This window comes from Macrobrachium nipponense, chromosome 1 (assembly GCF_015104395.2).
Source record: "Macrobrachium nipponense isolate FS-2020 chromosome 1, ASM1510439v2, whole genome shotgun sequence".
Taxonomy (NCBI): Eukaryota; Metazoa; Arthropoda; class Malacostraca; order Decapoda; family Palaemonidae; genus Macrobrachium; species Macrobrachium nipponense.
In genome coordinates this window covers 182,913,636-182,926,135 of record NC_087200.1, presented here as the reverse complement: position 1 = coordinate 182,926,135, position 12,500 = coordinate 182,913,636, and the positions used below count along the sequence as shown (strand labels likewise).

Here is a 12,500-nt window from a genome sequence, read left to right as displayed (position 1 = left end):
ATGTTTTTCTCCCAGCAAACTTTAATTTCTCCCCCACCTTCCCTCCTCTACCTCCCCTAAGAATGCCAACACGCCTTCAGGGGCCACCCTACGTCGATGAAAGTTATTGCCGATATTTGGGGCGTGAAAATCGGAAAATGCAAAACTATTGTTAGATCAGACAGCTGTGGGTGAAGTTCGAAAGGATTTGTGATGGGGGGCGGGGGAAGGCGGAGGGGGGCGGGTTAGATATGTAAGCCCTCTGTGAAGAAGGTGAACTTCACAGAAATTGATTAATGACGACAAGAATTGAGGAGAAGACAGATCTTCACCTCCACAACTCCTCTACCTCCTGCCTTTACCTCAACCCCCCCCCCCCCCCCACCCTCATGCTCTGTCCCCCTCCCTTCCCCTACCCTTTCTCTTCCCCTCCCCTCTCCAAGAGAACTACTAACCAAAACCAGGGGTTAGAGGCGGAAGTTGGCAGGAGCTACCAAGTTCGATGTTACAAATAGCCGGCCATGTTGCAGATTGTTTAACGTTGGTGGTGGCACCCGAGAGGGAAGATGTAGAGAGAGAGAGAGAGAGAAGAGAGAGAGGGAGATGAGAGAGAGCAGGAGAGCAGAGAGGAGGAGAAGAGAGTAGAGAGAGAGGATAATTCAGCATCTTAATATATTTGTGAATGCATAGTTTATCTTAAGGAGGGGAAAAATCAAGAAAGGAATATATATATTATATAGTAGTGCATATAAATATAGTAATATATATTATAGATTATACTATAATATATATATATTATTATATATATTGTATGTGTGTGTCGTTGGTCTATTTTTGTTTTGGCTGCTAGCCAAAACTATACATCCTGAACTGAAGTAAATTATGATACTAAATGAGATTATTTGTTCTTCCCAGTGATGGAAGTCAATTCTTTGGGATGGGTCTTCAAGTAATGGAATTCGTCAACTTTATTCGTTCAATACGGGAATATTTTTCTTTTTTATTACGTAAATTTTTTTATTGCTAGAAGTGTCGAAAGATTGGTAAATCATTAATAGTAATTGCGTCACTGTGTCGCGAAACTTCGATTGCGATATTCTACACCCTGTAGAATATATGACTGATCTTATTGACAGTTTCGGCTCTGAATAAGGAATTAATAAGGCCACCAGAATTGAGAAATGGGGTCGAGAAGCGCTAAATGACAATCGATTGTACTGCGAGAATATGGGTAAATATTGATTTGTAATCAGTTTTTAAAGAAAGTTTTGGATTATCGTGCTTCCTAAGATATCAGTTCACCGCGTCCTCCGTTCATGTCAAGGAGTTTTTTTTTTTTTTTTTTTTTTTCCGTCAAGCATTTTCGTTGCATGAGGGTGGCTACGGGAATGCCAAGTGAGAGATCTCTTCCATATTCACATTTTCACCGCAAAATCAAGAACGTATCCCTAAGCTGACCTCAAAAAATTAAATGTATTATCCGGAATGAGACAAATGAGTAAGTAATTATATCAGACGGTAGCCCTTCACGTCACGTCAAGAATAATGTTTTATAAATATTGCAGCATTTATTTTGCTGTAGCAAACTGTATACGTAATTGTTAACATGTTACTTATTCCGGTACATATTTTGCTGCAGCAGACTGTATGTGTAATTATTTGCTTGTTACTTACTAAGGAAGTATTGTTATATTGCAGTTAACAAGTTCGGAAACTAAATTTTTATCTACAGAGCGAAAATATTCCCGTTTTTGTTTGGTTAACGTTGAGAAATGCGTTCTTTTCGAAGGATTCTTTACCATGAAGATTAATTATTAATTTATTATTTTTTCTTTTTTTTTTTTTTTTTTTTTTTTTTTTTTTTTTTTTGCTCTTACACCAGTCCTCTAATTCGACTGGGGTGGTATTTACAGTGGTGGGGTTACCGGGTTGCCATCCATGCGCCTTATGGGAGTCCATCACTTTTCTTACTATGTGTGCCGTTTCCTAGGATCACACAAACTTCTGCATGTAGGGGGGGGGGAAAAAAAAAACCCCTGGGGGGGAGCTACTTCAGCTCTAGGTTTTTACTAGAGTTTCCTTTTTCAGGGATCTTGGGTATCGTGCCTAGTGCTCCCTATGATTATGGGTACGATTTCAACCCTGGATATCCCATATCCTTCTTATTTTCTATGTTTTCAGATCTTGATACTTATCAGTTTTTCCCTATCTTTTCTCCTTCAAACTCTGCGGTTTGTCCCCATGGTATTTGCGACATCCAACTGAGTGATAACTTTCTTCTTGATTTGTCAATCAACGTCACGTTCTGGTCTATTTGCACGTATCACGCCTATCCCGTTCGATCCATAGTCCACAGAACCCAGAAGGAATCTTTGCCTGAGCGTTTTTCCTATCACCTCCCTCAGGTTTGGTGCTCGTACACTTATTACTGCAACTACCTTGATGTTTCTGTTGCACAGGCTTCCAGTGGAGGGCTTTTGCCACTGAATGCATAGGCCTCCTTTTTGGTACTGGTTCTATGCAAGTGCCGGGCATTCAGCTTGCTATGTGGTTTATGGTTTCCATTTGTTTTTCGTATTGCACTTCCTACATTATGGGAGAGATCTTTTATTTCCGTCTATCGTACTTTGAAACATATCTGGTTCTTAGGGCCTGGATCTTGTACCGGCTCGTTTCATTCCTAATTCCTTTCAGTTTCCCTTCTTTAGCTCCTCCCCTCTGTAGCCATTGCCAATTGTGCATACGCTGGCTAGTTCTTTAGTTCTCTCTATGTATTGTTCGTGCATTTGGTTTGTTGTTGCCCAGTCCTCTGTTCTCTCTGTCTTTCTCCTTGTCTCTGTATTATTTCTGGGTCTTACGTCTACTTTTATTAGGTCCCTTCTTCCCCATGCACCGCTTTAGCCACTCGTCTTCACCTGGTTTTCCAGATATTGCCCCCAGTGCTTCTGTTTTTCAATGCCGACGCCAGTCCTCTTATATATTAGCTAGTCCCTTCCTCCCTCCTTCCTTTCGTCGTTATGTATAGTGCTGTCCGTATTTGCTATGGGGTTGCAGTGCTTCGTGTATTGTCATTTGTTTCCTGGTTTTTTTCAGATCTATGCTGCGGAGTTCTGCCTTCGTCCATTCCACTACTTCCTGCGCTGTTATCTTGAATTGACATGGCACATTCTTGCCCAATATGTTTATGGCTTTTATCATAATTTCTCCACCTCCAATCTTGAGTTTTGAACTTGCAATAATCGCCTTGCAGTCTAATGCATACGATTATTTCCTGATCGTGGTATCATTCTCTTGGTGTTTTATATCTCCGCCTTCCATTATTCCCAGCGGGTATTTGTATCCTGTCTCCATCTATCGTGTTTGATGTTGCTCCCATCTGGTAGCGTTTATCCCTTTCAGTTCTCGTTACTTTGCCATTTTTGGTATGTTGACTAAGGCGCAGTTTTTCTATTCCAAACCCATTCCTGATGTCCCAAGATTACAATCATTAAGTCCCCTGATTAATTAGGGTATCTTATTCTTGAATTCTCTACCCATTACAGGCTTGATGGTACAAATTACCACCTTATCAGCACCCTTATTTAACCATTTTAACCCCAGTTTTTTTTTTATTCTTTTTCCCCCGGCCTTCCCACTTCCTATTCCATTCCCACTTCGTTTTTATGTTTTTCCTTTTTCTCTCCCTTTTTTGTTTTATTTTTTTTCCCTGATTTCCCATGAACATCAGATGGTTGATTTTGTTGCCCAGCTTTTACTTGAGTTGGCACCCGGCATCCATCTTTCTTGAGTAAGTAATTTTTGTCCATGGGAAGCATGGCTTACTACGAAAGGAGTTAGTGGGGACAGTGAGATCGCCCTGGGAAGATCCCTATCCTGGGGGGGAATATTAACCTCTGATAGTCTTGATTCCAGAGGCTTGTACAAGTATTGTATTCCAGTTGAGCATCTTGTATTGTTTTGAGGAAGCTGATGGTATTTTCCTCCTGCCCCATATAATTTTCAAGGGCATTCGATTAGCCATGTTTGTGTGGTAATCATGTCGAAGGCTTTCTTTATTAAGTCTACATCCATGCCATGCTTAGGTTGGGTTTTCCTTTTCCTTTCCTACTGGTTTCTTTCATTAAACCGCCCTATTTGTTTGGTCTATCAGGAGCGTGGTCTTTTGTGCCCCTACACTTCCTTCTGCAGCCTTTCTGTTGTTGGTAGGGGAATGGTGTTTTGTCTCCTCTAGGTAAGTTGTATAGCCTTTCACTGATGATACCATGTTAGTAACTTCCACATTTATTGGTAGGTCAGTGGTGATAGGCCTGTATGTTAACTGGCTATATTTCCCTTACCTTAATCTTGTCCTTTTTGTACCTAAGGATTTCTTGCCTTCGTGGTCATCCATTTGGGTGCTTGGTGATTTGAGATACAATAAGATGGAGTTGTTATGCTATTCGTGGAGGGTTTGTAGGGCCTTGAAGTTTTTGAGCCAGCGATCCATGGAACTTCATCGGGACCTGGGGTGGGTTTTCCAGTTTCGGCATTTTCTTTTAGTTGGTGTCTGGACTGTGTCTGTCGTGGATCTCTGTGGAAAATCTTTGTTTTATTTCTACCCTGGTTTCTTCATACCTTGACTTCCCTGGAACCATGTTGCATGTTTGTTGTAGTTGATACACGGATTGCTCCATATGCTTTTCCCAGAGTCATCTTACTTGGTTCGGACTTCAGGAATTTTCTGGGAGGTGGTTGTCTTCCCCCTCTTAGTTGGCTGTATAGTATTTTCCTGGTTTATTATTATTATTATTATTCCATTATTTATTATTATTATTATTATTATTATTTATTATTATAAGCCGCAGTGTCAAGCATAACGCTAATGTCAAGCATAACGCTATAAAACTTTGTTTTCTGGTCGATTTTGAAATTGAATTGCAGTCATCATCCACTTTAGTATTTTCATGAGAGAAGTAGTTAAATTGTTATAATAGTTTTTTTTTTTTAAATTCCACTAGAAATATCCAGAAACTAATTCCCATGGTTTCTTCTGCCTTAGGTACCACCAACGAAGGATTTTGGAGAGAGAGCGAGAGAGAGAGAGAGAGAGAGAGAGAGAGAGAGGATGAACGTCATCGGATTGGCGTCCATGCAACCCTCGTGACCAATAGGTATGTGGAGGTATTTCATATAATTTCTCTATTTATATTCTTCAGGCGAACCTATAGTATATATATATATACCATAGGATATATATATATATATAGATATATATATATGCTATATATATATAGATATATATATATATATATATATATATATATATATATATATATATATATAGATATATATATATATATATATATATATATATATATATATAGATATATATATATATATATATATCTATATATATATATATATAATATATCGTCTGAACAAATGGTCAAGTTAAGTGTTCTTGTGCCTTATGATAATATTCGTATGTTCGGTTGGAAAGTGTTTTGGAACGACGTATGAAATATATATATATATATATATATATATATATATATATATATATATATATATATATATATATATATATATATATATATATATATAATATAAGACGTGTATACGGGCTTAGCTAGTTGTGTGCTGCAGTACGTGACGAAATCGATGTACACTGTACATCTATATAGATATATATAATATATATAATATATATATATATATATTATATATATATATGTATGTATATATATACATATATATATATATGTGTGTGTGTGTTTATGTATGTATGTATATGTTATTGGTTGACATATTCCCAGAAATCTTCATGATATATTGTGCCTCGCCCAGGTTGCAAGGAATGGTCACAAGGGTGAGTTCATGAGGTTTATCACAACACACATTGATCCGAAAGCTTATTCACGATTCCTGTCAAACACCAAGTAAATATTAGGGGTGCTCATTCCACGTTTATTTGGAAACCTTTTAGAGAAAATCTTGGAATATTGTTGTTACTTATATGAATATTTTCCATTTACTCGCTTTTGAATAGGGTGTTATTGATCGAGCGTCGTTATTAGAATTTTAAAATTTATTCGCTTGTGAAAGGATGTCAAATATTCATTTAATCCCAGTGATGGTTTAGTCACGATTTCTCTCTCTCTCTCTCTCTCTCTCTCTCTCTCTCTCTCTCTCTCTCTCTCTCTCTCTCTCTCGTTGTTGGAAACTTCAAGGACGTTCGTTTAATTGTCAGATATTTAATTTGTCGACGTGATTTTGTATGAGCGGTTTTGTTAATGGTAAACAGAGTTTTTGCAGTTATATGATTATATTCCATTTCCTCGCATGTGTCGTATATATTCAGTTCTGTCGCTCGGACGGTGACGGTGTCAAATGGTGTCAAATGATGTCAAATTGTAATAACATCTGCCTGCACTTGGAAGACAGGATTTTATATTAGCTTCCTTTCTTGAATTTTTGTTTAACGTAAGTTTTTATAGTTAGATATTTGCCTTGGATATTTTTTACCCTCCGTATTTTAGTTTTCGTGTGAGGCGTGAGGTTAAAATATATATAGTATATATATATATATATATATATATATATATATATATATATATTGTGTGTGTGTGTGTGTGTGTGTGTGTTATATATATATATATATATATATATATATATATATATATGTAATATATGAGTGTGTGTGTGTATAGTATATATATATATATATATATATATATATATATATATATATATATATAATATATATATATTTCTTCATGTCTTCTACATGTTCTTTGTAGCTGTTATTTACAATCGTACCCGAACACAAGTATATACTTCCTTCTGGTGCGCGAATACACGGTTTCAAAACTCCATAACTTCTGTGTCATCACTTGTATCGGATTTAAGGCCATGGAATTTTGTAATCTAATCAGTCTCTCGCATGTTCGTTCATGAATTCTACAAAAAAAAAAAAAAAAAAAAAAAAAAAAAAAAAAAAAAAAAAAAAAAGCATTTTGCTTTTTCATCAAGTGTTGAATGATCCGGCAAGTGAAAAGCGAAGTATTGAAATGAAATATATAAGTGTCCTGAAGCCTTTAGTCGCTACTTTAGTTTTTGGAGTTAACAGTGAATTGATTTAAGCATTTCGCATTAATTTATCAGTCCTGTTTTCTCTTTTACTCCAACGGCAGCCAGCTGTATAAAACGAAAAACGAAAGAGAGTAATAATGAAAAAGTAACTTAAATAATTAAGCGAGAATAAACCCAGGAGATATTTCGGGGGAGGGAACCCATGTGATTATTCCCCGAATCCTTCACGGTATGTTACCACTTCCGGAAAACGAGACGATATAGGTCACTATAACATTATTTATTTTTAAACTGGGTCTGTGTACGGGCCAAGGAAAAAGTAAACACCTTTTAGGGTAAAACTCTCTCTCTCTCTCTCTCTCTCTCTCTCTCTCTCTCCGTGTTCCGTTTTGTTCTGCTTTATTGTACAAATATACTTGTCACGTTTGATTAATCTCTCTCTGTGTGTGTGTCTTGTGTGTGTGTGTGTGTGTGTGTGTGTGTGTGTGTTTGTGTTTCTGTGTTCATTTTTGTTCTCTGGTAAACATTGGCAGTATGTTGTTATAATCTTAATAATGCTATAATGTAGTACGCCTTTAGTCAGAAGATGGCTATGTACAGTGGTGACTGAAATCCTAAAATATGGCAGTATATGCGGTTTTAATGACACCAGTATAACAGTGCAGTTGGTTCGTTTAGTCATAAGAATATCGCAGTGTAATATCCTATTTTAATCATATGATTAGAGCAGTGTAGATCGCCATTCTTACCATAAGATTAGAGCAGTGTAGAACGCCATTCTAATCGTAAGATTAGAGCAGTGTAGATCGCCATTCTAATCATAAGATTAGAGCAGTGTAGATCGCCATTCTATTCATAAGATTAGAGCAGTGTAGATAGCCATTCTAATCGTAAGATTAGAGCAGTGTCGATCGCCATTCTAACTATAAGATTAGAGCAGTGTAGAACGCCATTCTTATCGTAAGATTAGAGCAGTGTAGATCGCCATTCTAATCATAAGATTAGAGCAGTGTGGATCGCCATTCTAATCATAAGATTAGAGCAGTGTAGATCGCCATTCTAATCATAAGATTAGAGCAGTGTAGATCGCCATTCTAATCATAGTAAATGGCAGTGTATTATGGCGTTTTGAGCATAAGAAAATGTCAGTGTAGTATGTTGGTTTAATCGTAATATTTAGCTGCATATTTAATTTTAATCGTCAGAATATGGCAGTTTACTGTATTGTTTTATTTCAAGAATCTGACAGCGTAGTATACCGTTTTAATCATACGAACATGCCAGTTTACATTGCTTTTGTAATCTTTCATGAGAATAGCGACATATTTAACTATTATAAGCATAATTTGGGGCTGTGATTGACGCCGTTTTAGTGACATGAATAAAGCAGCACAAAAATCAGTTAGATTCCTAGAAAATAGTGATTGTATGGCTCACAAGAACATCCGTGTACTAGAGCGCTTTAATCATAATATTTGCTGGTGCATTACGTCCTTTTAAATAAAAGAATTGGGCAATACAAAAGACTGTTTGAAACGAAAAAACATTACAGTGTAATACGCGATTACACTCGGAACAGCATGACAGTGTATTAAGCCATTTTAATCAGAAGATCTGGAAGTTTATTACGTCGTTGTGGTATACAAAAATAAGCCAATACCAAAAGCCGTTTAAATCTTACGAGAACTATCGCTAACTTCCCAAACTAAACTGTCGCGTTCGTCGTGTATTAAAACTAGATGATCCATAATTCAGCCCTACGATCTTTTTGAATCTGGCTGCTACCACCACCACCACATCTCTACACACCATTTGCCATCCATGACTAGACTGGGGCTGTGGGCTGCTCTTCCTCACGGCTATAATTAGCGCCTTTCTCCCCGGTTATCAACACCTACCCGAAAGACAGTTCTATCCTTAACTGCCACCCTAATTTAACAACTCTCTCTCTCTCTCTCTCTCTCTCTCTCTCTCTCTCTCTCTCTCTCTCTTTGTGTGAAATAGTTTCAAGCAACCGTTTTTCTAACGCTTATGCATTTTAACATTCATCTATCTAGAGCTGTTGTTTGATCTATTAGTATCCCTTTTGGGTTATTGGAGTAACCTCCTATCTCATCTTGGAATCAGCATCTGGTAGGGATTGCCTATTCAGTGGATGGTTATTATGCTTGCAAGAAGGTAGGTAGTGATTGAAGGTAGAATGCTACGCTAGAATCGAGCCACTGCACCCTGAACGGCTCTTGAATTGTCTTGACGTATCTTTTTATTTCGGAATTTCTTTTAAGGTTTGTCATAGCAAGGTGATGCGTTAATGTCCCATGTTTAATCGTGCACTTTTCAATTCATGTTGCAGGTGTATCAAGAGCGCAGCAAAAAACTAGATTCATTGTGGGCTTTTTAAAAACAGCTACGAGCGTCAACGAAATTTCTTTTGATGAAAGAAGTTGGCAGCTTTGTAATGAATGCCAGTACGTTGCCTTGTATTTATTTAACAGGAGCAAAATCGCACTTTTTTTACGTGACATTTTGCATTTAATAGTTTTTTCAAATTCATCCAGGATGCTTGACACAATTTCGAAAGATGATGTCAATATAATTACAGTAAATCTACATAACGGAGAATTAAATATTGTCAGGCAAGACAATCATTAACTGGTGATGATACAAGTGGAACTATTAACATGAAAACCTATTTTATCATTCTTTTTGCAATTGCAAACTAGGTCGGTGGGAGGTGGAAAAATTGAGATAAAATGAAAAGTAAAAATAAAACTACATTCAACTGTCATTAACAATACCAATAATGGAAATCATTCACAGACGAAACTTCTCAGTAATATTTACAACCAATAAAACAATCTTTCGGGTGAAATTCTCATGAGCAAAAACAGTCGCCCAAGTACTTCAGATAGAAATGATCAACTATCATAACAACAGCAATAGTACGGTAAGGTCGCCAAAAATGTTACATTTGAGATTATTGTTAGAAAAAGCTTTGCTACCAGCAAGAGGAGATTTGGTTAGGACACTTAAGGCACTTCAAGGAGGGAAGAAAAACAGCAGCAGGGTTTAACTAGTCAGCAAGAAAAAAAAAAAAAAATAAGCCAATAAAACAGAGATAAAATGTTAGGGCACTCATTGGATGTATGGCCTTATTAGATGAAAACCGAAAGTATATTATGATGATCACTGCACGCACTTCAGATATTCTATTTTGATTTAGTTTTTCCTTTATGCACAGTGAGACGCGTATGAGAACAGTACCATTTTCATTTTCCGTCAGGTTCACAGATATTAATGATTAGTTTTTTTTTTTTTTTTAGAATAGCGCTTTTGGATTTGTGGTAATTAGATTTGTTTAAGTTTGAGAAAAAATCACTTTTTAATTGCTTTAAGGCATCGATAGGTCTTTTATAACACTTCATTGCTTATTTTGTGTTTTGTTTTCAAGTTTATTTCTTCTTTTTCTCACAGAAATATTAATCATTCACTTGATTGGTGGAATCCAACGCACACAGGCCCCTCCGTGTTCTGTATACTGTACTTGCCTCGGTTCAGACGAATCTTTGGAACGTGGAATTGAAATTTTGATCTGGGCACAAGAAAAACCAATGAGTGTTTCTATTTTCGAGTCTGACTCTTAAAAACTAGCTTCTAAGAATTGGCGGAGAGGGCGGAAGGTGAATTTTGAATAGATAATATGTACTCTTGGAGAAGCAAAAGCAACAAGAGTGTGAGCAGGGAATTCTACCTTAGACAGAATCCGAGACAGGGCAAAAGGGACAAAACTAAGAGACAAAACTAGATTTTGTGGAACACTTGCTGGACTCCTGATGGGGGTAGAGGCACGGACACAGGCTGACGAAGGCGCTACAGTAGCGGAGGGGCCGGTTAGCCGGTTAGCCTGGGCGAGAAGGAGGGTCTTTGCTTTACAAAAAAAAAAAAAAAAAAAAAAAAAAAAAGAGGAGACAGTGAGAGAGAGACTCTCTGCTACTCTTTGAACACACTACGTTTTCTTTCGCTCGCGACAGTTTGTGAAGGAGAATTGACATGAAATTCACGAGAGGAAGAATCGTTCATTAAATACTTCTCTGTAACACTTTTTGACACTAATTCTTGATCTGGGTCGTTCACTTTGTTTTTGGGGGAGATCTCTGCTTAAAATGAACTTTTATACAGTGCTGTTCTGAAGACTGAATGATCTCTCTCTCTCTCGCTCTCTCTGGTTTTAAGACAGACACTGTTAAATCCTCGTCTTTCTTTTTTCCAGTTTCTCTCACAGAACTCCCCCCTTCAGTGTATTGAGTAGGTCCTTCTGTTCCCCACACCAGGTTGCTCGACGGTTCTTGGTGTTTCAGCTGCTCCCGAAGAAGTTGTTTCTGCTGACGGGCGGCCGGAGTCTGCTTAAATCTTGTATTACTTTCGTCTGTTCTATAGATTGTGCTATTCAAGTTGGTTGGTTATAAAACGGTTTCTCTGACTGTGTTTATTTTTGGAGATAGAGCAGGAGCCATCTTTTGGACGGTGGATAGTGCTCGGTCTTTCTTTCTCTCTCTCTCACTCTCTCTCTCTTTCTCTTTCTCTCTTTTTGGCGCTTATTGAAAGGGGAGATTAAGCCACAAAACAGGTAGATGTGTTGATGAATGCTTAAATGCTATCGTTTACAAAGGGTTTTTTTTTTTAAAGAAAGGGGGAGAGGCCTACTCACCGAGGCCCTTCTCTCTCTTATCATTATTATTATTTTTTTGTTATTGGAATAGAGACAAATGCAAATAGATGATTATTAGAATCTCTCTGCAGCAAAACCGTTCTGACACCACGCGACTGAGATCAGATACACACCCCAGCACTTGTGTAGCGTAGGCTGCTGGCCCTTTTCACTTGAGGAGGAAGGACTTTTTAGCCTGATGGAGAAAATGGTACGACTCGGGCAGTACGCCGACTGCTCGGACAAGAACCCTGTTGGCCTGCACGCACGTAAATGGCGAGCCAATTCACACAGCCGCTAGATACCTGCACCCTTGCCGGCCCCCAACACCCACACCTGCACCGCTCTCGAATTGGAGTCGAATTATTCACCGCTGTTTCTGGTCCGACCGACTCCTGCTTGAGGTCACCGCCAGATACCAACTGCCCAAGACCTCTGACGAACGCAACCAGTTCCAGTCTGCCCTCGTTGGAAGGAAATCTTGCGGAAATGTTAACGCGGCCGTGGGCGTGTGGCATCGAAGGGCCTACGAGGACCCCCACCAGCCAAAATGGGAGCGGCCCGGAGGTTATTTTCGTCTACGCCTCCAACCGCTACCGACACCAAAGTATTTGTAAACATGGCCATCACCTTTGGTGCCCCCCCCCCTCCTTCCACCCTCTTCCTCCTTGCACTGGTCTGTCTCCTGTGCCCTCGCTTGACCCTCTCTTGACCTCGAGAGATGGCGATGACTCCGGCGGTC

General features: G+C 38.3%; 2 protein-coding genes across 4 annotated transcripts in view; one reads left to right on the top strand and one right to left on the bottom strand.

Annotated features, from left to right (window-relative positions):
• The window catches only part of LOC135219901 (myotilin-like), a 58,944-nt gene extending 46,761 nt beyond the window's left edge, over positions 1-12,183 (bottom strand). Inside the window, exon 1 of one of the 3 annotated variants that reach the window (XM_064257100.1) lies at positions 11,893-12,183. The gene's annotated coding sequence lies outside the window, so the exon portion shown is untranslated. The remainder of the gene's footprint in view (positions 1-11,892) is intronic. The other 2 variants (XM_064257098.1, XM_064257099.1) reach the window with 2 other exon arrangements.
• LOC135219899 (EF-hand domain-containing protein 1-like) overlaps positions 1-12,500 on the top strand; it is a 301,233-nt gene that overhangs the window by 9,885 nt on the left and 278,848 nt on the right. The window contains exon 2 of the mRNA XM_064257095.1: positions 5,018-5,129. The gene's annotated coding sequence lies outside the window, so the exon portion shown is untranslated. The remainder of the gene's footprint in view (positions 1-5,017; positions 5,130-12,500) is intronic.